Consider the following 27,160-nt stretch of genomic DNA (forward strand, 5'->3'; position numbering starts at 1 on the left):
AAGTTGGTGTCATAATGTTGAGAAACTGAACTATAAATTACTTGCTGTGATATGTCAAATTATTGCACAGATGTAGTATTTGTTTCTAACTTGCAGGCTGCCCTCTAGTGTTACTTAATCTCAACACAACCACTTTGTTTAGATCCCATAAAAGGTGAAAAAAACAAGCAGAGAATCTTAGTAACTAGTCAGCAGCTAACCCAGGCAAGCTAGACCCTGTCTCTAAATACAGTGTTAATAAGTTGATAACACATGGTTTGAAAGGTTGTGTAAAAATTTAAATGTGTCCATCTCCAGAGCTCTGATGGCACAGAGAACTATACAATAAACCCTCACTTGATTTCGTGGAGAGGTTCTATCTAGGAAACCAGTTTTACCATCGGCTAATTGATATAAACAAAAGTTAAGTTCTTAAACATCTCATCAACATTATAAGAAAGCAATGTTATTTAAGGACCTGCTGTACTGTGTGGAAAAACATAGTGATTGATGACTGATTTAAAGGCAAACTCCCAATACAAAGCCAAATACCAATTAGTTTTAGGACTACGTTGTCCAATGAATTTCACTTACTTTCTTTTGTGTGTGTTCAAAAGAGAGATATATGATAAAATACCAGTATTTTGCCATGTATAATGTATACCCATGTTTTTGTGCACATTACACATGGGATTATTATACCCATGGTATGTAATAATTATACCCATGTATAATGCGCACCCTTATTTTTCCATCAAAAATTTATTTGGGCAAAAAAGTGCGCATTAAACATGGCAAAATATGGTAAGCTCTGTCTAAGTCTAAAAGACCTTCTTTAATAAGTTTAACTAAAAATTACAAGTGTCAAGAAAAATATTTCAGTCACCATAGTGTGGGAGATGTCTGACCAGACAGCCTCAAAGTTTATTACATAATTAGCCCTCAGGGAAGAGGTATCAAACATCAATACATTATCCTATCGCAAACCCTCAAAGAGTCGATTCCAGCACTTTATAGATTATTCTCTGAAGCTATTAAGAAGAGTAGCACACACTGCAGTCCAAACTGTGGCATTAAGTACTTTCTGATAGGGGTGCCAATTCTGTTTTTTGTCCAGAATGTAAATGGATAGAGTAAATTTCAGACTTGATAGCTAGTTTTTGCATGTATGTAATGTCGGCACTCTCAGTGGGTTACAAAGGTAACGTTACATTGCAGGTATATCCAGCTCCTAGTAGCAGAGCAACTGACAGGCATTTGATAAAAATGGTTACTGCTGCGCCTGCTGCTGATTTCCCTCAAGTTTTCAGACTAGTATCAGGAAGAACATCTAAAACCACATCCGTGTGAGATACATCCAGAATGAAGCTGAGGGTCAAAACTACAAGTTGGAGTCAACTCCTTTTTTTTTTCTTAAAGGGATGGCGTGATGCAGTAGTTAAAAGTGTGAGCTCTGGAGTTTGCTATTCTACTGGCTGTGAGATGTTGGGAATGTCAATCTCCCTGTGCCTTGTTTCCCTCATCTGCAAAATGGGGATGCTAACAGCAGCTACCTCATAAAGCGATTCTTATGACTATATGAGACCATATGTACCAGAGTGCTGGCTGCTACATAGTAAACACTCAATAAAAATCAGTTATTGCAATTTTGCACCAAGTGTTCCTAACAGAATTGGCTAAATTTAGTGTTCTATCTCACCAGCTGTACAGTTCTTGGCACGTAGGTTAAAACTGAAAAGACCAGAAGATGACAAGATGAATGTTGTCCAGATGAGTCTTTTCTGCCTGCTTCTGTTTCTCTTTCGCCATGGTCTTTCATGGGTCAGGGCATGATTTAAAATACCTGATTGACCAATCGTGCATTATTTCATTTTATTTAGGAAACATTTAGTGCACACATACTATGTGAACTGAGCTCTTCTAGAGACTATCAGATATTTCCAAAATATTAAATAAGGTGTCAGGTGAGGTAAGTGAGTAGCTTTTGCTCCACTTTTAATTTGCCTTTTGGGGTCTGGCGGTCAGGGAGGAGCCTGTGTTTGTCAGGCTTACGCCGCATGCCCGGAACTGCAGGCTTCCTGTGCTCTGGGAATGGAGGATGTGGAACTCCGAAGGAACACCAAGTGTTTTCTCACTTGCCTGTTTACAGTGTTTAGATTGTAGTTAATGTTATGTTTGGAATCACAATATTTAGGAATTTTCACTAACAAAGAGGGCCCAACAACATCTCTGTTAATATCTGACTCAAAACCAATGTATAAAATTTACTTTATACAACAAAACTTTAAGCTATAGGTGGAGTTAACCATTTATACCAATAAACCAAAAATGTCCAATTGATTCATTGGCTTTAAACACTTGTTTTGCATAAAACTTAAGAGCTGAATGTAAATCTCTATTCTGACCTTGCCTTCACCCCTGCTTCTCTGAGGTCTAATGAGAAGACAGAAAAGAAATTAGGTGACTAAAGGAAAAAAAAACAAGGGCCAAACTGATCATCAGCTCTCAGGCAAACACAAATCATTTTTGGCTCTATCCATCCCAGATATTTACTCCAATGGGCAAAGCCTAATTCACAGCAATAACTAAGATGCTCGTCGATAGTTAGGAAATGGTGCTAACTAGCAAGAACTTGGAGACATCCTCTGGGGATGGATACTAGGAGGTACGGCCCCTCCTCCTCAGTAGTAGGGAGCATTGTATGCATTTAGTTATTCACCCAAACTCAGGACCATCTGACAGCTGTTTGGTGTTTCCTGTGAAATGGACTTGGTCCCTGGCCAGATGCTAGTGGACAGATGTTCACAATACAAAAACCTTCACCAAAATAGGGGCTGACTGGCACCCTCCTAATGATGTGAACAAATAAGGCGGGAGTTGGCCGGATCCGCTGTACCATCTCAAGGCCCAAGCCTGCCTCTCCACCTTAGGGAGGAGGCCTTGTTGGGAAACTGAGCTTTCTCCAGATTCAGGGACTTTTGGTTCATGGGCTCCCAGACATAAGTCCTCCAAAGGGATATTCAGTGTTTGTTTTGTGTGTATCTATGCTTGTGCTTAACAACTGAAACCTTTCCAGGAGGTAGGCAAATCAGGGGTTGACCTCCCACCAACACAAGTCTTAAAGTGCAGAGTTTTCTCCACAAATTTGGTTTCTATGCAGTTTTTGAACAAATACATCATAAAAATTATTACATATTACCTTCATGTGACCCCTCAGACAGAATGTGTGTGCTTCGTTTAGTTGTAGTTGATCAGTAATAACTGCAGGATAATTTTGCTCAAATAGTTTGTTAAAGTGAGTTTCATGGGCAAACTGGTTTGACAATACCCCCCATTCACGATTAGGTGAACTTGCTCCTACTTGTAAAGGCTACGGTTAAGTGTCTTTGATTTCAACAGTTAAATTGTGTTTTTAATGCCTGGGGCACTTTTTAAGTAGGAATTCCCTCTCTCAATTTCACAAGTAGGGAATGGACTCTTAACTTCTGGCCTCTTACTAACAGAATCTGTTACCTATCTAGAGACTGACTAATGATGGTTTTCTAAGCAGAACAGAGTTTTATAATAGGTGATTTAGTACATTTTTACTGATGTTACTACTGTTCGTTGCTTGTTTTCCAGGGACTCAAATCACAAATAGAGTTGGGCACAGCCTGTGACCCTCCCTAGTGCCTCTGCAGCCCCAGCCCCGCCCCACTCATCAAAGCCTCCTTCTCCCCACTCTATCCATGAGATAAAGACCTAAGGAAAACACCCACTCCACCCACATCCTCCTAAAAAACAAAACAACAACAAAGACAAAAAGATCTCTATTATACTACCCAGGTAAAGAAACTAGACATTTTGCTAGGCATTTCTAGAGTTATTTATCTAAAAAAGTTACAGATTTGGTTGAAACTGTCTCATGTTGAATGTGAGAAAATATCTTAATGGTGGTATTCATCCTGGCTGAAAGTCTCTTGTTTTTTTTCTCCCTTCAGATCTTACTCTCAGGATTTCTCTGGACCAGTAATACACCCCCTCCTTCCCATCTCTCTAGTGTGGCTCCTGCTCCCATGAATGAAAGGCAGCTCCAGCTAAAAGAGCTAGTCTATGCCCAGCAGCCAATCCTGGGTACTATTGAGTCCATTGTTTGCTCCCAGCACTGTGGAGCCAAATCTCATTTTATAGCACAGTGTGTTCTAGGAATTCCACTTCATCAGTACAACAGACCTTCTCTAAAGCTTTCCCATTTTCCCTGTTTGCTGCTGTCACCGGCAGCGCCACACAGTCCTGCAGCAGGCAATTATAATTCACTTCACTCCAAGGCTCCGCTCTCCCCATTTGCAAGGGACCACAAGGCATCAGCTGCCATATTAAATGGATGTTAATGACACCAAGCAGGATCAGCTGAAGCAGTCAACGCGATGGCGTGTTTAAGATTAATCCCTTCGAGGGACTGAACTTCAAGTTCAGAAGTGGTCTTCAGCTAAAATTATACTTGATGGATTTTTCAAGCACTTAACGGTAAACAGGGTGACGGTGTTTAAAGTGAACATATTAATAGACGTTTCCCAACATAGTCACAAAATTAGGTTTGGTGCAAAGTTATATATACAAGGTGGGGCAAAAGGAGGTTTACAGTTGTTCATATGGAAAATGATGCAATAATTAATAAGGATACAAGAATAAACTGTTTCACATGCAACTGTAAACTTACTTTTGCCCCACCCCGTATATTATTTGAATGTACAATGTGTACTTAATTTTTCAAACTCTAGTTTTCAAGGCATTTTGCAAATCAGTAATATTGTCCCCATTTTCCAAATGGAGAAGTGTTCTTTGACAATTCACAGGATTCTCGGGAATGAATGAATGTCTTCCAGAGCACAGCCAACTCCTGCTGGACCCTTGTCGGTGCAGGGAAATGCTTTCCTCTGGAGACAGGATCTCCATCATTGTTCGTTTATTTCTACATCCAATCTACACAAAACCTTATTTTTAAAAAAACTTTCTAGTATATTTTGGCAATGGCTGACTAAAAATATTTTCATTTTCGTTGCATCTGGCAAGATGCGGCACCACTTATGAAATAATTTTCTATTAGATTTTTGTAAAATTGCCCCATTAATAACACTTCCTGTAAGTTTGCGTGTGAGTGATTGTCGCCTACGGTTAAGGTTTTGAGAAAGAACCTGATCTGCACTCACAGGTTCAGGCCCTGGCTCACAGCGGGGAGCTCTCCTCCCAGCAGAGAGGAAGCGGCCTAATGCTGCACCTAGGAAGCAGGCTGGCTCACCTTCCCGCTCCTCTGGTGCTCACCGAGCTTATTCAGAGGCTTCCAGCAGCTGTACTGAGAGACGGGGAAGAGCATCCTCCTAATGGGGCCAAACTGGGAGGATTTCATTTAGTACCAAATCATTAATTGACCCAGAAGGTGACCAAGTAATTAGTGGAGGGCTTTTCAAAGCTGTTTTATATGCACTCTTCCATTCTCACAATCTGCCACGAACACCTATCTTTTGCCCTGGTTTAGGAAAAAAAGGAGAAGAAACAGTCTCCTCTTTAATGAAAAGATAGTCAGGGTAAAAAGTTATGTGTTCTTATCATTTTGCCCAAATAGTGTGCTTTGTAATTTTTATCTTGGCAAATTAAAACAGGCCGAAAAGGACGGTTAGCTACAAGATCCTTTTTAAAAAAGAAATGTGAACATCAGAAGAAGCCTTAGGCCATGGACACAGTCGTTTTACACTTTCTGGGAAATTTTAAAGACTAGGAACAAAGGCCCCGGCTCGCCCTGCAGTGCTCTCAGGGTTAATTAGTTATTCTTTGACTGGTGCCAGTGACATTTGTGGGTAGTGGTTGGCAGGCCTGCATTTTCTGTTCTCACCGTTTCTTCAGGTTACTGTGGATAACTGAGTCAGGATCTGTAGGCAAGATCCTGCGACAGACCCTCAGGAGAGTCCTTGGGCGCACATCAGGCAGGTATTTTTAAAGCCCTACCCTAGCTGTCAGAAAGTTGATTGCCCCTGATACTTTAAGTTGTCAGTCCTGGCATTGTAATTCCTTAGTGGGATTATTGATGTTGTTGTTGTAGCATGTTTAATTGCAAACAAGAACCTGACAGAGCAAACTTGTTGAGATTACATCCTCTGAGATACCCCGTCTATCTGAATCCAGTACTCAGGTCAAAACTTGCAGGTGGGTGGGAGGGAAACAAAACTATTGTGCACGCTGCAGAGAGGCCGTAGCCTGGGTTCAAAACCAAAGTTCACCACCCACTAGCTGTGTGACCTCAGGCCAACTGCTTAACCTCCTGTACCTCAGTTTCCTTCTCTGTAAAATGGAATAGTTGTAGCGTCTGCTTCACAGAGTTGCTGAGAGGATTAAATGAGTCAATAGGTGTTAGTTGCCTTAAAGACCTGTTACAGAGAAAACACTAGATACGTATTTCCTATTTTTACTCTTATCCCCCAATTTATTTGTTCACATAAGGGTACTGATGAGGCATAAGTTGCAAAGTGTTCGTGCGTGTATAGAGAGTATCATGCAGAATTGATTCTACACTTGAATTTGTAACATGGGCACATTTGGCTTTTGTTGCCTACCCGATCCCTTCTGACCCCTCCTCTGCACCCAAAGCCCCTGGTCTATCACCCATCCTCCACCTTACTCCTTCAGATTTTTCTATCCATGTTCTCTCTGGCAATGGCCTGTATCTCATCTACATGATGCTTTACGAATTCCATAAAGCCACTGACCTTTGGGTCTGCAAGAACATAGATTATGTCTTAATCATCTTTGCATTCAGTGTTGCCTGCTGAATGTGTTAATGGATGCTAATATTTAGAAATAGAGCTAACCCAAAACCTCTTTTACAATGTTGGATTCCCATCCTGAAAGGGTGAGAATTGTAGGTATGAAGCTGTTTGAGAAAATGGGTTGCCAAAGACCTACCCGATCAGAATCTTTCGGGTTGAAGCCTGGGAATCTATGGGAATCAAATGTCCTTCGGGTAATTGCCATGGCCAGTGAATTTCGGGCGCCTCTGTTTTAATTAATTGATCTGAGAATAACATTCTTCATATGTAAGATGATTAGAGAGCCAAGCTCTGTTCCCAAGGTTTTGGTGCAGAAACCAAATGATGTCATTTTATGCATCGTAAAGCCCCAGGTGAACAGAAGGCGCTATTCTTACTATGAGATGTAAAGAACCAGGGTGCTGTGGGAGGTCTTCAGACCACAGGCACATAGGTGTCTGCCAGGCACGTGCTAAAAGGGCCTTGGGAAGCTGGTCATTGGAGAAAATCTCTCCTTCCATATCGCCTTTGCTTTTGCTGTGATTCAGTAAAGCCAGGTAAAGGCAAGGTTTCAAGCCCACGGAGCCTGACATGGGGTTCTCTGTATCATTAGATACTGTTAACATTAGCACATTTAGAGTATTATTTCACAGACCAGGTTTCAAGTTCAAGAACTGAAAGGTGGAGTGATGGTGTCAGATAACTTCGGAGGGGATCATTCCCTTAGTAATCTCTCCTTTCTTAAAATAATCCAGACATTGCTGACAGCGTGAAATTTGTGACCTCCAGTAGATATGTTTATTTTGCTTTTAAAATACAACCAAGGAGGCTTAGAAGTAGTCATAAAATAAAATATAATAGAACTGAATGACCTGAAAAAATTGAGGGATATTTATAACACATATTTTAAAATAACAATTGCTTAAAATGCCTCTGAAAAATAAACTCTACCCACCAACCCCTTTTCATTCAAACCCTGAAGGTATGCAGTTCCTTATTTTCTATTTGTTCAAGGTTAGTATTCATCGCTGACTTAATCATAATCTTAGGAGGTCCGTGAGCAATGGAACCAACCACAGCCAATTGCATATGTGCTGTCCCCAGCCCCAAAACTACCACTGGCCTTTGGCAGAGAGGTGTTTGTGAAAGCGCACAAATATTCGTTGAGCATTCTGATTACTGTTTGTATGCTATTCAAAGTTTGGAAATGTGTAGTTTAATGATGTGGGGGGAAAGTCTCTTAGGAATTCTGAATTGATGGTATACTGCATTCCTGTTACTTCTAGAAAAGTACTCACACAACACATTGTTAGCTATAATTGGGTCTTTAGGCCTCATTCGAAGAGGAGAGTGTGGTTTCTCACTTATTATAAATAATATAATAAATAAAATCTTTTCCTTTTTTTGCATGTCTTCAGTTCCCATCTCTGTTTACATTCTGTTTCTCCTACATTCTGTTTCTCCGGTCAGTGTTGGCAGAGGTGAAAAGAAAATGAGCGTCGCTGACCAGCCCCCACCAGCTCTCACCAGAGGAGAGGCAGCGATGAGCCAGGAGGGCTACAACCGTAGCCTCCCACCCCCTCTGCCCTCCCCGCCTTCTCCAGTCCTTTTCCTCTCCTTCTAAATGTCCTGAGGGTCTCGTGGTACTCTAGTCTTCTCCAGAAGATAAACACAATCATCCCAATCCTTCTGCTTCTTATCTCTCTTTGGGCTTTAGCCTGAATTGTGTGTTCTAGTATCTGAGATCTCCACATGCTATGGGATGGTACAAAACAGAATTTATCCCATTATTAAGGCTAACCTCTCAGGCTGCAAGGGAAGTGTTTATTTTTTGATTCAGTCTTCAAATGGCAGAGGTGCATAAAGCGGCCTCTTAGTAGGTTCTTGGCTATATTAAGGGAATTTTGTACGTGATTTTTTTTTCCACCCTAATTTTTAGGAACACCTACAAGATGATTTATCAGGTCTATTTTGTTGTTTGTTTATAATGACTTTGATTTTGATTTTTAGTTGATTCATCGATAGCCTAACTGAAAAGTGTTTACTTGGTCTTCCCATTAACTAGCACCAAGAACCTTTACATTAGTGGTCTGGATACTGTGTCTATAAGATCATGCTCTAGTTATTGCACATTCTTTCTAAAAGTAAAAATTGCAGGCAGAGAAGGTCAGATCTCTTCCATTATTCCCTTAGTTTCCAAGGCAGCATTCACGTAAGAATAGAGTTTCAAACGTTTTGGGATAATGACAAAACCCTTTTGGTTATCCATTATGGTTTACAAAATGGAATTGTGCAGAGCAGTACTGTTTTAAGCCATACAGGCCAAGAGAATAAAGTTGTCTTCTTCTCTCTTGTGTTGGTATAATCTGTGGGCAAGATCTCTTTATTACTTGGTCTCAGTTTTCCATCGAAAAGGAGATTTTTGGAAACATCTTAAAACACTCCAGCTGAACAAGTTGTATCAATGAAAAATGTATTATTTAAGCACAACAATAGCTTTTGCATGGTATACCCATTATATTTATAGACTATAAATTGAAAAGAGCTTTGAATGTAATGCAAATACTGGGAGGCCTGTTTTATAATTCTTTACCATCAAAACCCCAGAGATGTATTAATAACCCATGAGATCCTCCAGAACCATTTTTAAAGTTGTCTATAAAAAAACACGCAGTTTCTGTCCTCCATGGCAAGAGCTTGAAACTTTCCTCCTTTCATCCCAAAGCAAGTTTTCTGCTCTAGTGTAACAAGAAATCTGATTCTCACTGAAACACACACTGCACCCTGAGAACCACTGTGAGCTGACGTGGACATGGCAGCCAAACGGACAGCGTCCGGAGTGCGCCAGCCCTCCCTGGATGCAAGCGTTAAGGTCCGTAAATCAAATCTCAAGTGAGGAAAAGAAAGGAAAAAGAAACCTGTCAAGGAGAGTGAAGGCATTATAACTGGTCCTTGCTATAGTGCCCCATACCCACAGATCTGCTGATACCCACAGAGCTTTGCAACCAATTCAGGACACATCAAACCCAGACGAGACAATTAAGTTTCAGGGCTGCCACACATCCCTGTCTGCAGGTGTGAATGTAAGTGATAGGGTAGATGGTCTTACACAATAACCATCATAGCTATGGAGCCAGAGTCTCCCTAAACAAAGGCATGTCCAGGGATAAGGTTCAGCACTTTAGGAGACAGTATTAATTTGCAGCCCATAAAAGCACTTTAGCCACTCTCAAAGAGTAGCTTACATATTGCAAGGTTCTGGATATAATATACCTTAATTAATAGTGCTGATCATGTTCCCTCCTTATTTGCAGAATGCTTTACATTTCACGGGTGTTGACTCAAGGGATCATTCGGCTTCTTTTATTAAGAACCAGATGTATAGCAGTTTACATCATTGGATTTTCTCCTGGTTTAGATCCAAAGACATTATTAGCTAGCCTTAATGCTTGCTGCTTAGTAATACTGTTATGAAATAAAAGCTTCTGTTGTAGAAGCTTCCTTAATAGATAGGACAGATTTTTTTTTCTTAATCAGTACATTACTTGAGATATTAATCAAATAGTTAAGTAATGAGAAAAATGGTAAATATTTTTATTTTTTCAATTATATTTTATTAATTATGCTATTACAGTCATCCTGATTTCCCCCCCTTTGCCCCCTCTACCCAGCACCCCCCACTCCCTCAGGCAGTCCCCTCACCATTGTTCATGTCCATGGGTCATGCATATGTTCTCTGACTATTCCTCTACCGTACTTTACATTCCCATGGCTGTTCGGTAACTACCTATTTGTACTTCTTAATCCCCTCACCTCTTCACCCATTCTCCCCCTCCCCCCACCCCCTAGGCAACCATCAAAATACTCTCCACATCCATGATTCTGTCTCTGTTCTTGCTGTTTGCTTAGTTTGTCTTTTAGATCCAATTGTTGATATGTCTTTTTTGCAATTTTATTGTTCATAGTTTTGATCTTCTTTTTCTTAAATTAGTCTCTTTAACATTTCATATAATAATGTCTTGGTGACAATGAACTCCTTTAGCTCTTTCTTGCCTGGGAAGCTCTTCTGCCCTTTGATGCTAAATGCTATCTTTGCTGGGTAGAGCAATCTGGGCTGTAGGTTCCTGCTCTTCATGACTTTGAATATTTCTTGCCATCCCTTCTAGCCTACAAAGTTTCTTTTGAGAAATTAGCTCACAGTCTTATGGGAATTCCCCTTAGATAACTAACTTGTTTTCTCTTGCTGCTTTTAAGAGTCTCTATATCTTTATTTTAATTATGATGTGTCTTGGCATGAGCCTCTTTGCATCCATCTTGTTTGAAACTCTGCACTTCCTGGACTTGCATGTCTGTTTCCTTCACCAAATTAGGGTAGTTTTCTATCATTATTATTTCAAGTAGATTTCCAATTTCTTGCTTTTTTCTTCTCCTTCTGGTACCCCTATAATGAGGATGTTGGACCTCTTGAAGCTGTCCCAGAGGCTGCTTATACTGTCCCCATTTGGGGGGCTTTTTTCTTCTTGTTGTTCGGAATGGGTGGGGGTTTTTGGGGTTTTTGGGTGGTGGTGTTTTTTTTTTTTGCTTCCTTTTGTTCCAAAAAATTGATCTGATTCTCAGCTTTTTCCACTCCACCATTGTTTCCCTGTAAATTGTTCTTTGTTTCAATTAGTGTATCCTTCATTCCTGACTGGATCTTTTATATGCTGTTGACGTCCTCACTAAGTTCCTTGAGCACAGCCTCCCCCATCACCGAAGCTGGGTACTCAAGATGTACCCCTTGTGTGGGCTGAGTACACCTTCCTCTTGTAGTTGAGCCATGGTAGCTGTTGGCAGATCAATGGGAGGGATTTTCCCAAGCCAGTCAGCTGCAAGGATTGGCTACAACTACTGACCACCAGCTTCTGCCCTCCGTGGAAGATCAGCTGTGCAGGGGGAGGGTGGTGGTGCTCTGACGTCATCTGTAGCTGTCCGCTGAGTGTGCTGGCCCTGGGATTTCCTGGGTGGTGCTGGGCCCACCCAGGTCAGTCCCCACCTGTGTTTTGCCTGGGGCCACCTTGCCTCAGCTGTAAAGCAAACTGAGATGGCTGCTACTAGTGCTGGGCTTGGAGATTCCCAGGTGAAGCCAAGGTGTGAATCTAGGCTGGCTGCTGCTAGTGCTGGGCCTGGGGCTCACTCAGGCCAGCTGTTGCTTGTTTGATAGGATTTAGGAAGTTGTGAAGCATGAGCCAAGACCAGACGTTCATTTGGAAATGAAGCTTGGGTGGGTCCATATGTTGGGTGGGGCAGAGTCTCTGGGGATCTCCAAGGTGGATCAAGTGGTGGTTGGTTGATGGAATTTCAGATATGGCACCAGCTTGCTGGCTCTGTGGCTCTGAGCGGGGAGGGCTCAGAAAAGGGACAATGGCTTCTGCTCACCCCAATGCTTGACATTTTAGTTCCTCCCTTTATACCACTGGTGTCCTTCAAGCTGCCACCTTGGTGCTGGAGCTCAGAGGGAGTGAGTCTGAGTAGGTGAGTCCATGTGTGGGTTCTTTAAGAGGGACTGCTTGGGGCTCCAGCAGTTTCCTCACTGACTCAATTCCTGCTGGTTTTTGCAGCCAGAAGTTGTGAGGATTTACCTTCCTGGCACTGGAACCCTGGTCTGGGGGACCTGGTGTGGGGCTGGGACTCCAGGCTCCAGAAATTCCCCCCCGTATTTTTATCTACCACACGTGGGTGAGGGACCAGCCTGTTCTGCATCTGCGCCCCTCCTACCAGTAGCATGGATGTGGTTTCTTTAATTCCGTAGTTATCGGACTTTCATTCGGCTCAATTTCTGATGGTTCTGAGTGATGGCTGTTCTATATTTTAGTTGTAATTTTGATATGGTTGTGAGAAAAGGTAAGCCATGTCTGCCTACACTGCCATCTTTACTGGAAGTTGATAAATACTTTTAATACAAGCTCTTTTCACCTTAACAATATATAAAACCACCAACTTCTGACAACATACACACCCTAAATTTGCTATCATTTTAGGAGTTAATTTCATATGTTTAAATAATGAAAATAAACTAATATAAATGTACTGTAGATATATTTAGAATGTGTAGCACACACATGCCTTGGCTTGGCTAGGATGATCTGGAAGAAAAGGATCGAGGCAAATATTTCCATAAAATTTAAAACGAGGTTTTCCATTGCTATACCTCTTTAGGACAGTAGGTACACATGCCCAGAAATCACCTACCATTTCTTTAAGGCACTAGAATAAAAAGGATAGATTTTTTTTCCTAAGGCTAATAGATTTTTTTTTTAAGTCCTTTTAAAGTTTTCATAGAATAGAAGGAAAAACTGATGCAAAGGCAAAAAGCTAACAGGATGACTAAATGGAAATCAGGCAACAAGCCTAAGGAAAAAAATAGGTTTGGAACCGAAAATAAATTGAATATATAACACCTCTCCATTATGTTCTCTTTTCGTTTTGTTTTTCATGAGAATCTATATTTATGGAAAAGTCAGTTGATTGCTTATCAGGCTGAAGCTTGTGTTTGCTCAGACTTGCGATAATGAGTAATAAAAAGAGGTGGGAATGGCTAGAGGAGATGGAATCCGGGAAAATGGGTGGGCTCAGGATAGTGTTCAGGACCTGAGTTTTGAAAGCTCTGTATTCCCCCTCGTGCTGTTACGTTAACTGGAAAGGGGGTGCTTAGATAAGGATCTGTGTAATGAGTACGGGGGCTTTCCAGGGTATCTGGAAAGTTGGCTGGTTCCAGGGGAGAGTTCCCAGTAATTACCTAATTATAGCCTTATCCCAGCTGACAAGTGATCTAAAGCCTTGCTCCTAGAAGTGTGGTCCTCCAACAACCGCAGCAGGCAGCATTAGCAGCAGGCAGCATTAGCGTCCCCGGAGAGCTTATCAGAAATGCAGATGCTCAAGCCCCCTGCCAGACCAACCAGCGGTGAATCTGCATTTTAACAAGGTGATTAATGATTGGTATACACCGTAGACAGGAGATAAGAGAGCAGACCTGGCATGTGGGGCACAAAAATGGGGTTTTCTTAGAAAAAGGGGCAACAAACTACTTTTAGAAAGCTAGTTAACTACACTATAGGGATGTGATGATATTTTTTGGTAGTTTATCTTTGAAGACATGTAGCAATCAGAGTGTCTCTGGGAGTTAACTTGGACCCTGGCATACTTGTAACCTGTGATGTCAGAGAAACCCCTTTTATGCGTAACAGCCCCAAGGCTACGTGAGCAAACGGAGCTAATTATCTGGGTGATAAGAAGAGTGACACTAATCTCAGTGGCCTTTAGGATTATGTCTATTGTCAGCTTTCAAAACCAAGACTGCTCTTGGTTTCTAGCACGTACTCATTACTGAAATGATTTGCCACCATTTTATTAGAGCTTCCTGCTTTCAAAATGCTTTACAGTCCTTTAAAAACAGTCATCATAACAGCCTCATGAGATAGCTCAGGACTGTGTTCGCAGTTCTAAAAGGCAAGTGAGGACTTCTGCCATGACCCCGCAGGTTTGACGGGCGGCAGAACCGGCTGGGGCCATGAAGAGATGGTCCTGTTCAGAGCAGACTGCTGCCACATCTGCATGCCACCCCCTCCCCACACACACCCCTACAGAGAGAGACTAGGTGGGTCCATCTCTGCTTTCGCATTCTGGCCTGCCATTTTCCGGAACAACCAAGCCGTGTGTGAATTAACTGCTCACATAGTTCTGTAACAGCGGAGGGCAAGGCTGCAGATAAACCCTGCCACTTCACCTTTTTGGTGCCAAAGTCTAAAAGCAATAAATACCGACCTAGATAAACATTGACTAGAAATAATGATATCACAGTAATTACAAATGTTTTTGTCCTTGTAACATTCTGATATAATGATCTCAGTCCACTTTGGCAAGCAGAATCCAATCTGAGAGTCATGGGAGGGCTCTTCTAAGAAGGATACATGAAACTGCCAATAAGGTTGTACCTGAGCCGGGAAGGTGATTTCTCAGTAACCCCAGAAGCCATCTCTGGTGAGGACGGGCCACACATGGTGACAGCAGGAGGAGGGAGTGCCTTCAACAGCAATGACACGGAATATGTGGCTGAAAGAAAGACTAGTCTATTCCCAGCCTCTCCAGTACTCATGTTATTTCTTGGAAACATTAGGGAGCAAAGAGAATTGTTTTTTCTTATTGCTCTCAAGGTTCATTTAATCCTCATGAGAGATGCAGCAGAAAACATTGACTACCATATAATCAAAGATCTGCATATATTTTAAGAGCTGCCCAAAAGATGAAAGAATTTAATGAGGAATTAAAGGAGAAGACAGAACCTATGAATATGGAGTCTACCACAAGAGTGACAAGGGCTAGTTTGGGCATAAATTGAACCATATTGGGGACCTGATAGAGAACATTGAGGCCGGAGCACATTATTGAAATACACACTAGTCTTATCATATTGTTCCATTTACTTTTCTTTGCGTTCTTCCAGCACAAACTTGTATCAGCCCATGGGGAGTGGTATTTCTGTTCCTAATCTTGGTTAAGCAGCCCGATAGGGTCAGGAAGAGAGTCATATTATAAACCTTCAGAGAAGATCTAATAGTTATCACATGTTGATTAGTCTGGGCCACTCTGAATTAGAAACTTATATTCTTGGCCTTATTTAAAACTGTAACAAGCCCAGCTGTTAAGGATAAATTTTTTATATTATGGGTATTTCTACATTCCTGTCATGTTTCAAGAGTAATGATAATTATTCAGGAAGAAAAGAGTATTTTCAGTAGAAACCAGGCCAAGAGAAAAACAAAAAATTTAGACATGTGCAATTTTGCAGACTACCTTAGATGAGAGAAGAGTAGAGGCGTTTCAGGTGATAGAGAACCTCTCCTGAACTGGTCATTTTGTTCACATGCTGCTACATAGGTGGAAGCAAGTGGGAGGGGGTTTTACTGAACCAAGGGGTCTTGTGAGTTTTCAAAACAACATTAGGGAAAATTTAGGTAATTATGAAATAGAAAGACATTATCTCTATGAATTAAAGGAATTCAGTTATAGTCATAACACAAAAACCAATCATCGCCCCATAACAGTTGAAAGATGAAACTGACATAATCTTGAAATAGAAAAGCTGGTATTTTATAGACTTAGGGGGGAAAACTGTTCCGCTTCATGATATGTTTCTGCTTTGTGAGTTTTCAAACAGACCTACATTCACAGAATTTCAGTGTTACAAATGGAAGAGGATGCTGTCTCCAAAATGACAAAAACTATCAGGGAAAGGGTTCAAGTGGTGCTGAAGCAGCAGCCTCCGGAAGCAGAGAAGTGGTCGCTGGTCGGGGGAAGTTAAAACCTGGCGAGCGAACAAAGTGGCCCTGAAGAGAAGGGACTCTGCTGCCCTCCCCTTTTTGCTCATTATCCCGCTCACCCACAGGCACTTCTGCGTCTCCAGGCAGGACACAGGAAACAGCTTTATTCACAGTTTAAAATACGACAGACAACTCCTACAGCTTTTGCCCTGATCTACTAGTATTTGCAAATGGTCAAACTTCATTTTCAAAGAAATTCAAATTCTTTTGGAATCCTAGTAGTGTGATATTTGCTTTGATACAGTAGGGTTTATGAACCCATTTTGCTTTTTAAATTCCCTGTAGCCTAAGGTTAATGAGAGGGGAGAAAACAAACGTTTTTCCTGAGCCATATTAATGAAAGATAAAGGGACACTTGGGGTCCTTTAAAAAGACTATCAAAATGACATCTGTATCACTGGCAAACATCAGATATGGAGTTAATTTCCAAAATATATAAAGAATTTATACAACTCAATACTAGGAAGACAGATAGACAAACAATCCAATTAAAAATGGGCAAAGGATCCAAAGCAGACATACAGAAGGCCAACAGACACTTCTCCAAAGAGGACATACAGATGGCCAATAGACATGGAAAAAATGTTCAATGTCACTAACCATCAGAGAGATGAAAATTAAAACCACAACGAGATACCACCTCATACCTATCAGAAGGGCTATCATCAATAATAAATCGACAAACAACAAGTGCTGGTGAGCTTGTGGAGAAAAGGGAACCCCAGTGCACTGTTGGTGGAAATGCAGCCTCGTGTAGCCACTGTGGAAAACAGTATGGAGTTACCTCAAAAACATTAAAAATGGAACCGCCTTATGATCCAGTAATTCCACTTTTGGGAATTTATCCGAAGAAACCTGAGATACTAATTCAAAAGGATATAAGCACCCCAAGGTCTAGAAACAGCCCAAGTGACCATCAGTAGGTGAGTGGATAAAAAAAGCCTACGGTACGTTTACACAATGGAATACTACATGGCTGTAAAAAAGAAGGAAATCTTACTCTTTGCAACAGCATGGGTGGACCTTCAAACTATTATGCTAAGCAAAATAGGTGATTCAGAGAAAGACAGATACCATATGACCCCACTCATATGTGGAATCCAATGAACAAAATAAAACTGACAAACAAAATAAAACCAGAGGCATGGACACATGGAACAGACTTACCAATCTCAGAAGGGAGAGGGATGGGGACTGGAAGAGATTAGCCAAAGAACATACATGCCTATATGCAAAGCCCATGGACACAGACAACAATGTGGTGAAGGCAGGGGTGGGGGGCAGGAGATTATGGAGGGGGGGAAAGGGAGGGAAAATGGGGGGCATCTGTAATAGTGCCGACAATAAAAAACAAATAAATAAATACCTGTATGTAAAAGGTTGGGGAGGGATCTCTTGGGAAGAAATGAAACACACTAGAGTAATGAAGAGGAAAGGGCAGATGCTGAGTGTCCTTTAGAAGATACTTTAATTCCCCAAGGAGTGTCCAGATCTCTGACTTATATAAACACCAGAATGTTGGTCAGTTATGGAAGCAGCTTCAGTGGATGGTTCCTAGACCCCTACATGATTTGGTTAGCAAATAACAAATGTAAAGGGTATGAGAATTGATGATCCCAAACTCCCTATGCAAAGTCTTAAAAATCCCACATCGATTCCTGCATCTCAAATGAAGAGGGAATAAAAAGAGACACTTGATTTTTGACGGCTCTCCAGGCTATCTTCCTAGCAGCAGGGACTGAATCCTCAACAGACATGGAGAAGAACAGGAATGGCCAACCACCAGTGCATTTACCAAGATATGATGTGCTTTTCTGCACATGAGACTTCTTAACTGGATAAATGGAACATCTTAAAGAACTTAAGATTTTCTTCTGCCCTAGATACCCATTCATGTGTAAGATGCTACCAAGTTCACTCTAACTATTAATTAGCATTTGAACTTGTAATGACAATAACATGAGCTTGGTACTGACATGATGAACTTGTGTGGGTGGCCTCAGCACAGGAACATGCACAGTAATTAACCCTTTATTTAGTCATGTTAGTCTGGGGTTGTTGCCTTTTAAGAATATTACTTTCAAATGTCCTTGAATCCTAGTTGTCATTTAAAAATAATAATAATTTTGGTGACTGCCTTCCCTGTTACTCCCCACACACAATAGACATAATAGAACTTCTGAAAACAAACACAAAAACTTAGATTAAAGACCTATGGAAATTAATTTGAATTCTGATTTCGAATATTTAAAGTATACAGACACAGTGATCATCACTAATTAGCATCTTGTGTAGCCAGGCCAGCATGTGATTCAACTGTTTTTGTGTTTTCCCTCCGCCCCCACCACCCCTCATTAATGATCCATATGAATGTTATCAAGCATTTGCAGTCTGAGGAACACATGATCCAGATCTGCCTCCTTTATTTTGCCCCAGTTAGTATCAAGCGGGGCAGAACAATCTCCTCTCTAAATCATTTACATTGTCATGAACATAATCATTAATATTATCATGATTGTGAGTCTCACTGTCTTGGGATGGATGGATGGATGGATGGATGGATGGATGGATGGATGGATGGATGGAGAGCTTTGACATCAGTTCAGTGTTGCTAATGGAAAATACTATTTGCACAATACCTTTTCCTGTCTGCATTCAGCCATGCAGAAATACACTGTCATCTAAGTGCCAAAAGATGCTGATCTGAAGTAGAAGTTGTTTGCTGGTACTGATGCCAGTGTGATGAGAACAAACCGCCAAGGCAGAAACAAGTAAAAAAACGGTTTGGGCCAAGTTTTCTTTTTTTGCTCTCTCGCTCTTGAAATTAGGTATGTAACACATGCATACACACCACCTCAAGTCTCTATGAAATATGAAGGATGCCTGATTACAAGCAAACAGGGAATCTTGGGGCAAAACTCCAGTGCAGCTGCACGCCCCACCCCCTTATCTTGCCAAGCCATGGTTCTGATAGCGGGAGAGTAACGTGACATGTGGGAATGACGGGAAGTTCATTTCTTCATTTCAGAGTATGACAAGCAGCCAGTCCCTGCCAGTAGAAGTGACCTGAAATACAAGTTATAGCCTGAAATTGGGATATTCGTAAACACCTGAAGCGGGAATTTATCCAGGGACAGAAACCTCTGCTATGGTGGCGGCTGCACACAGGCAGAGGCAGAAAAGGCCTGAGTTACGGAGTTTATAATGACGACAAGGTCTAGTTTTACCGTAATAATTTTTGTACTCCGAAAAGTAGTAGTATTGGAATGGTTGTGAATCGAATGGTTTAAAAGTAGTATTGGAATGGTTGTGAATCAAAAGCATGAGAACTTTTCCCAATTAAAAAAAATACATGATGTACTTCTTTGTGTTCTAATAACTACAATGCCCTGAAAACAGTGGGTATTTGAATACTACCTCGGATCTGAAGAAAATATCAGACTAAACCTATAAAAAGACCTATTTTTTACCTAACCAAAAAGTTACAGTGTAAGAAAATGAGTTTTATAAAAATGCAGTTTAGCACAAGAAATGAATTAAGGTGAAAGGAACTTGTGATAGGAAGACTTAACGGAACAATATGAGACCAGAAAAACCTCAAGAACACTCACCACATTAAAAATTAACCTGATAAAGCAATACAATGCATTCTATATCTAGTGCTAGCTTGAGTAAGATACATTGGAAAGAATAACTGATGTGACCGTTGACTAAAATCACTAAAATTTTATATAAAAATCAAGAGGTTAAGAAATTCTAGGACAGAAGTAAAATATAAACTAAAACAAAACATATAGACTTCAAAGACCTGTAAATCATTTAATCTGAGCATGAAAATGGTGTTAACATTTCTAGTAGTGAAAAAAAGTCAAGGTATGGAAGGAAATCCATCAGTTATTTTTATGTTTATGTGTGATTTAAGGGGAATTAATCAGGCACAAATTAAAGAAAGGCCACACACATCATCATTAGAAGAATTATTAAGATGCATTGCAATGAAAGGCACACAGCTACCATGTTACAATACTGGGAGCCGTTTCTTTAGGGTGTAACCTATGAGTGTGGATGGCAGCTCCGCACACCCAGCACAGCTGCAGGGGCAAGACAATTCTTACAAGCAATGACTATCAATGATTTGTTTTGTTCTCAGATTGCAAAACGGAGAGGATGCTTTTCATAGCATGTCAGATTATGTGCATACTCAATAGTCTGCAGATCTTTAACAGCCTTAGAATTAGGAATATGGGACATGTGTTCCAGGAAAAAAACCCCAAAAACTACAAAAGCAACCCAGTATCATCGCCAGCTTTAGGAAGCAGAAGTACCACATAAAGCTTGCCCAGATCCTCACAGCTAAAACCCCACTGTAGAAAGTTGTCTTGTGCTGAAGAAGAAATGCTATTTGTTCTCACTTCCAGAGGTGGGGTTATTGGTTTGTGATGGTACAGAAGGATAAGGTGTAGATGTAAAATCTGCACCTTTTACATAGTCATGCACTGCTTAACAAGGGGGATATGTTTGAGAAATGTGTCGTTAGGTGATTTCATCCTTGTGCAAACATCATAAAGTATACTTACACAACCTAGATGGCATATCCCAGCACTTTTCCACCTTTTTCATCTGGTGGCACACATAAATTAATTCCTGAAATTCTGTAGCACACCAAAAAAAAAAAAAAAACACACATTTTTTTGCCAATCTGACAAAAAATACGTAAAGTTTTGATTCATGCACACAGGATGGCTATTGTGTTGGCTTTTGTCATTTTTTTATTTGACAAGCTAAGGGAAAGGGGTCAGTGTTCCTGACTAACTAGTCAGGTATTGCATGTTTTAAAAATTCTTGAGGCACACCAGTTTGCCATGACATACCACTTGAAAATGACAAAAACGTCATTTTGTGGCTTCTGACTATACAATGAAGAAAAACTTGCTTGATCACAGAACACATAATTTAAAGTGTTACTTTCCTAGTTGTTATGAATGATTTCCATAAAATACTGGCAACTCCAAGATTAATATAAGTACATGAAAAGCAGCTATTAAGTAGTATATTCTAACATATATAACAGGTTAAATAAGATAACAGACCAGAAAAACATTATAAACTTGTTGAAATCAAAAACTCACCAAACAACACTAGCTGACATTCTGTTCCTCTGAGCAGAACTCTCCTGAGACCTCATGGAAGATGATAGTGCTGTCAGAGCTGAGGAACACCCAGAATGCAAAGGACTGAGAGTAACTCATTATCCCACCATAAAAACTCTGGGTGGCTCCGCATGTGTGAGGTTGATCTCAGGACAGTAAATGGCATTGCATTTTGGTCACCCCAATTACTTACTTTGAGACATGCACCAGTCATTAGGGGGAAAAAATTAAAATGCACAGGCCTGTCTGGTGTGGCTCACTTGGTGGGGTGTCATTCTGCAAAGCAAAAGGTCTCCAGTTCGATTCCTACTCAGGGCACATGCCTGGGTTTAAGGTTCAGTGCCAGGTTGGGGTTCATACGATTGATGTTTCTCTCTCTCTCTCTTTCTCCCTTCCTTCCCCTCTCTCTAAAAATAAAGAAATAAAATCTTTAAGTCATTTTAGGAAAATAAAATGTTTTTCAAGAACCAATAAATGCCTATTGCTAACATTGGAAAAAAACTGAAACCATTGAGCACAAAGTAGATGAACAAGAAATGCACTATTCATGTGTGAAGACAGCAGACTGTTATTCCTACAAAGCATTTGGCCTCAGTTTTTTTTTTAAATATATTTTTTAAAGATTTTATTTATTTATTTTTAGATAGACGGGGAGGGAAGGAGAAAAAGAGAGAGAAAAGCATCACTGTGTGGTTGCCTCTTGTGCAGCCCCTACTGGGGAACTGGCCTGCGACCCAGGCACGTGCCCTGACTGGGGATCGAACCAGCGACCCTTTGGTTTGCAGGCCAGCACTCAGTTGACTGAGCCACACCAGCCAGGGCTTGGCCTAAGTTTTTAAGAGCAGATAAAACTAATGTTTCACTTGTGTGACCTACCTGCATTTATTCCCCATGTGCTTACTCATGTACCTTTGTGGTTATTTTTTTTAATATATTCCCTCTGTTACTTTTTTTCCTGTGGGTTTTTTTTTTCCCCATAACATTAAAATTCCTGAGAAGGTGAAAGTGCCACTACTGCTACTACTAATAGTAACAGTCACAGTAACCAGCATTTATTTAGTGCTTGCTACACTTTCACTTAATCTCTGCAGCAACCCCAAGGACATGTGTTACGATTATCCCTATTGGATAGTTAAATCAGTTGAGATTCTGAATAATGAAAGACTTTTTTGCTTGCTCACAAAACTGGAAAACAAGAGTGCTAGGGGTTCAAGCCCAAGCTGGACTGATGGCAACACCCATGATCTGATCTCCATTGACCCTCAAGACTGTTTCACATGCAGAGCAGTATGGAAGCACCGGGACAGCCTCCTAAAGGGGTGTTAAGAACTTGTTTATTTGTGAAGTGCCTTGTGTTTTTGGACAAGTCACTTAACCGCTCCAGAAGAACAGGCTGCTACTCTGTAGACTGAAGTATACTAGGTGTTCCAGCTCTGTGAGTCTGGTTTCTATTACCACCTTTTTAAGAAATGTGTTTATTATGAATAAATGCTGCAGTTTCCTATCAATAAATCTCCGTGAGTATGTGTGTGAGTGTGTGTGTGGGGGGGGGGGTGGAGAGTGTGTGAGATTCTTGCCAAAATGTTTCCATCAAAAACACAGGAGTCAAAATGCTTACCTTCTGACTGCTGTTGGACCTGCTTCTGGCGAGGTAGGTGTTCCAGATACTGGGCTGCTCTTATTTTAGACTTGATTTTAAGGACCGCCTATTCTTTTTTTTCCCCCTCACAAATGCTAATACATTGTCCATCTTGCCTCTCCTAATAGCCTATGAGTCTTAAACTTGGAGCCAGAAAAGTATTGCCTTTGTAAAGCACAAAAGAACACCAGTTTCACAGGTTTAAAAAAAAAAGCACACGAGGTCTGAATAAAAAGCGTTTCGAACATTCAGAGGCGGCTTGCATTGTGCAGCTGTTCCTGACTGCTGAGAGCCTCTCGCGGCTGACAATGCAATACCTGAAGGAAACACTGCACATGGAGCTTATTCAGGAATTGCAGGACCTGGGATTTTTGCCAGTGTCCTCTGAAAGATTGGGGGCCTTTTTCTCGGTCAAACCCTGATAAGCATATTGCAGTCTGTGGTGGTTTTTTGCTATTTGCCTGCCAGCGTTTGTTTCACAATTATATTGCAGCAATTTCTTCCCAACGGGCTGGCACTTTGGGACCTTTTCTTTTCCTGTTTTGGCCCCACCTCCGTGATAAGTACAGTGAGACTTTGATTGGTCATAGTCCGCTCCGAGTTTGCAATACATCACCGCGGACTGAGTTCTCATGACTCTGGCTCCCTAGGACAATGTCTCTTTCTTCACCGAGCTGATGGTAAATATCTGGTCAGCCTCATCTATTTAAAACCAGCCAAGCAGGAATCCTAGAGCTGGGGAGAAGATTCTTTTGTTTGTTTGTAAGTAAACAATGGACTCTGCACTTCCTAACTAAAATTAAATTCCAATCACTCATAAAATAATACCAAAGAACTAATCTAATTGCAACAGGGGGTGGAGGGAGATGAAGGCAGACTTACTGGTGCTGGTTGCTGCTCCACCGCTCTGCTTTCTAAAGTGTGTTTCTTAAGTGATAACTGAACTTTTTTTAAAAAAGGTTTTATTTCTTTCTTTTTAAAGAGAGGGGAAGGGAGGTAGAAAGAGAGGGAGAGAAACATCAGTCAGTTGCCTCTTGTACATGCCCTGACTGGGACCAAACCCACAACCCAGGCAAGTGCCCTGACTGGGAATTGAACCGGTTGTCTTTCACTTTGCAGAACAGTAGCCAGCCAACCGAGTCACACAAGTCAGGGCTCTAGAGAACTTTTTCACGCCGAGGATAGTATGCTGTTCCTTACAGGCAGACAGAACTTGGTGAATTAAAAGCCAGGCGGCCATCTTTATCTGAAATGATTTGCTTTTGGGAAGCTGGGATGGAGTTGATGGAGTTACTTGAGGGTGGGCATTAAACTTTTTCTTAGTGTTCTTAAAAATGCTTAAAAACTAAACAGCTGTGCAAAACTAAAACACTTGTTGAAGGGGGCTGCATAATTCCATCTTCCCCCTCAGCCCAGCGCCAGCACCCTGGCAGGAACAGGACATCAGCGTAAATGGGGGTGCTCCCTGGCTCCAGCTGAACCCCAGCTGATAAGCTGTTACTCGTTGTCTCCCTCAGGTTGATGGCAGCCTTCTTTCCGGGATTGATGTTCCCGTCTGATACTCGAAGCATCATCAGCCCAGTTACCCTCCATTTCTGATTGGATAACAGATCTGTATAACTGTGATATTACCTTGATTACAGTTCCTGATAGTTCAAAATTCAAAGATGACGTGCCTATCAGGAAACTCCTGCTGCTTATTCATACATGCTCACAACAACTTCCTTATGCCACCGTGCCTTTTGCCCATAACTGCAATTTCTAGTCCTCTCCACCCAAACCTTCCTGTCTTCTTCCCCTAACCAGGCGTTGTAAAGCCAACTTTGTGTTTATGCAGGCTCACACTTCTGCACCCCTTGCTCCTCAGCTTCCCTTTCTGACCGGGTCATTGACCTTATTACTTGGTCCGACCTTAGTGGCCCTGGCTGGGTAAATCACCCCCCCACTATGAGGCTTGCTTCTCCTTTTCACTCTGCATTCCTCGCGGCGGTGCCAGTGCTGTCCCGCACCAGGCCACCCTCCTGCCAGGCCATCCCTCCTCCTGACACGATGCCTGTGGCTTTCTTTAGACCCTCATTTCCTTATAAAAGGACATATATTTATATTATGCTAAGGGCTTTTCTCCCCCAGGCTGAGTGGCCTGACTTACAATATGTAAAGATAAGGACAGCATTTCAAGTGCTAGAAAGTTTAAAAGGTGAATTTCTTTATTTGTTCTTTATTGATTGTATCTCTGGTTAGGTTTCTGTAGTCCTTCTAGAAAGACCTTCTGTTGTAAAAATATAAAGTCTTCATTTGTTCATTCCATTGTTCGGTAACTACATGCTTGATATAGGGTGTCCACTGGTGAATAAAAAGGATATGATGCAAAAATTCACAGGGCTCACAGCCTAGGAGAGGCAAACAATAATCCAACCAGTAGGTGTATAAGTAGATTTGCCATTACAGCTCATGGTCACTGGCAGGAAGGGGAAGAATAGGGCGCCATGAAAAAGAGCCTTGTGGTGAGAAGGGGCTGTGAGGAACGCACGCAGATGGTTGGTCACAGGTCTCTTCTAGGAGGTAACCTTTGAACTAAGATCTGCAGGTGAAGGAGGAGGAGGAGCCAGTCAGGGGAAGTCAGGGGGAAGTGCTGTCTACTTAGGGGGAACCTCCGAGCTTTCGGGTCTTTAGGGACCCTGGAATGTGGTAAAAGAGGGGCAGGGCTCTACAGAGCTGACCCCGCAGGGCTGTGGGCCAGTTTAGGGAAGTCACCGTTCTGCTCCAAGTGCCCAGGGAAGCAGTGAAGGGGAGTGACCGGATCTGGTTTATGCTCTGCACACAAGAAGTTCTGCAAAACAGTGGTGGCAGCAGAGACAGAAAGAAGGTAAGGAATTTTAGCTGCGTTTAGGAAGAATCGACAAGGCCATCGGCTTCGGTAGCTAATCATCGATGGCCTTTGTGAGAGCAGTGCGGGTGGACGTACAGGAGAAGGGGAACATAGCTGCAGAGTGGATGGAGGTTTAAAAAGTCAATGCAGGTCGTAGCTGCACTAACTGCAAGGTGTTTGGTAATGAGGGAGGACTTAGCCTTCGAGGGAAGGAGAAAGGTTTGTTTGGAGAAGAGAAACAGACACGCTTATGGGTATGTCACTGGATTGCGAGTGAATGAAACTGTCAGAGAAGGGGCAACGAGATGGTCACCCGCTGGGGAGGTGGAGAGAATGATCTTGAGCACCGGTGAAAAGGGGTCAGTCGGCCTTGGACGCGAGCGGAGTCTGGAGGGAGTGAAGCCTGGAGGCGGAGGAAGGAAAGGGGAGAGCTGATGGCCTCCCGGCCTTTGTTTTATCTGCCTAGTAAGAAGCTGGACCTCTGTTAGAGAAGGGAGAGAGTAGTAAGGGTCTGGAATTGTAGCTGCCTCATCAATACAGAGTAGGGCTGCTTTCAAGCAAGAGAAAGGACTGAAGAGCAGTTAGCAGCTTTGCTAAATTTGTTTCAAAGCCCTTCCAAACAGCTAGGTACAATTTTTCTCCAGCAGTGCTGCCTCACTCCAGAGAAAAATGGGCTGATGTCCCTTGGAAAGATTTTCAATAACAAGGGCTTCCTAAATAACTTTCAGTTTAACCAGGACATCATTCAACCAGAGTCTCCCTCCCCCAAGTATTCCAGTTAGTCAAAGTTTTACTGAAACATGTCTGCACTGAAAAATGCAGAAGGCAGCTAAATAGGACAGACTTAAAAGGTGTCAGGAATCCCACCTCTGTGCACAGAGCAACGACAGCAGGCCTCCCCAAAGGCCAACCGCCTCAGACCTGCCATCTCGATTCGCACAGCAGCACCACGGGTTAAAAAGAGGAAAAAAGAAAAGAAAAGAAACAAAGAAGGAAATCTGCCTTTTCTGCAGCACACAGCAGAAAGGCAGTGCATTCAGAATATTCCAAGGCACATGTGATTATTTAGTTGTACAGGGCATTTTGAAATGCTAACTTCAAAATGAACCAACATCTTTGCATAGCGTGAATGAACAGTAAAGGGATTCAAATGGCCAAAATGTTACCAAACTGGTGCCTTCCAGGATTTATTTGAAAACAATTCTGTAAGAATGTGTACTGTGCACACACCCTGGGCCAAGCTAAGGTGCGTTTGTGAGCTACTGGCACAGGGCATGGAGAAACCCGATCCTGCACTTTGTAAATTATAAACTGTTTACACCTGTCATCTCTGTCTGGGCCTCGGCTAATGACACTTGAACAATTGGCTTATGTGTGACAGAGTGCTA

The 27,160-nt window shown here is 41.7% G+C and overlaps 1 protein-coding gene across 8 annotated transcripts in view; it reads left to right on the forward strand.

The window, feature by feature from the left end:
• The window catches only part of SEMA6A (semaphorin 6A), a 126,223-nt gene that overhangs the window by 15,808 nt on the left and 83,255 nt on the right, over positions 1 to 27,160 (forward strand). The window contains exon 1 of one of the 8 annotated variants that reach the window (XM_054589925.1): positions 23,514 to 23,665. The exons of the other annotated variants lie outside the window; for them this stretch is intronic. The gene's annotated coding sequence lies outside the window, so the exon portion shown is untranslated. Of the gene's footprint in view, positions 1 to 23,513; positions 23,666 to 27,160 lie in introns of those variants that run through there. 8 annotated transcript variants of the gene reach the window in all.

The sequence above is a fragment of the Pteronotus mesoamericanus genome, unplaced genomic scaffold (assembly GCF_021234165.1).
Source record: "Pteronotus mesoamericanus isolate MK-2021 breed Mesoamerican mustached bat unplaced genomic scaffold, CSHL_Meso_final scaffold_167, whole genome shotgun sequence".
In the NCBI taxonomy this organism is placed as follows: domain Eukaryota; kingdom Metazoa; phylum Chordata; class Mammalia; order Chiroptera; family Mormoopidae; genus Pteronotus; species Pteronotus mesoamericanus.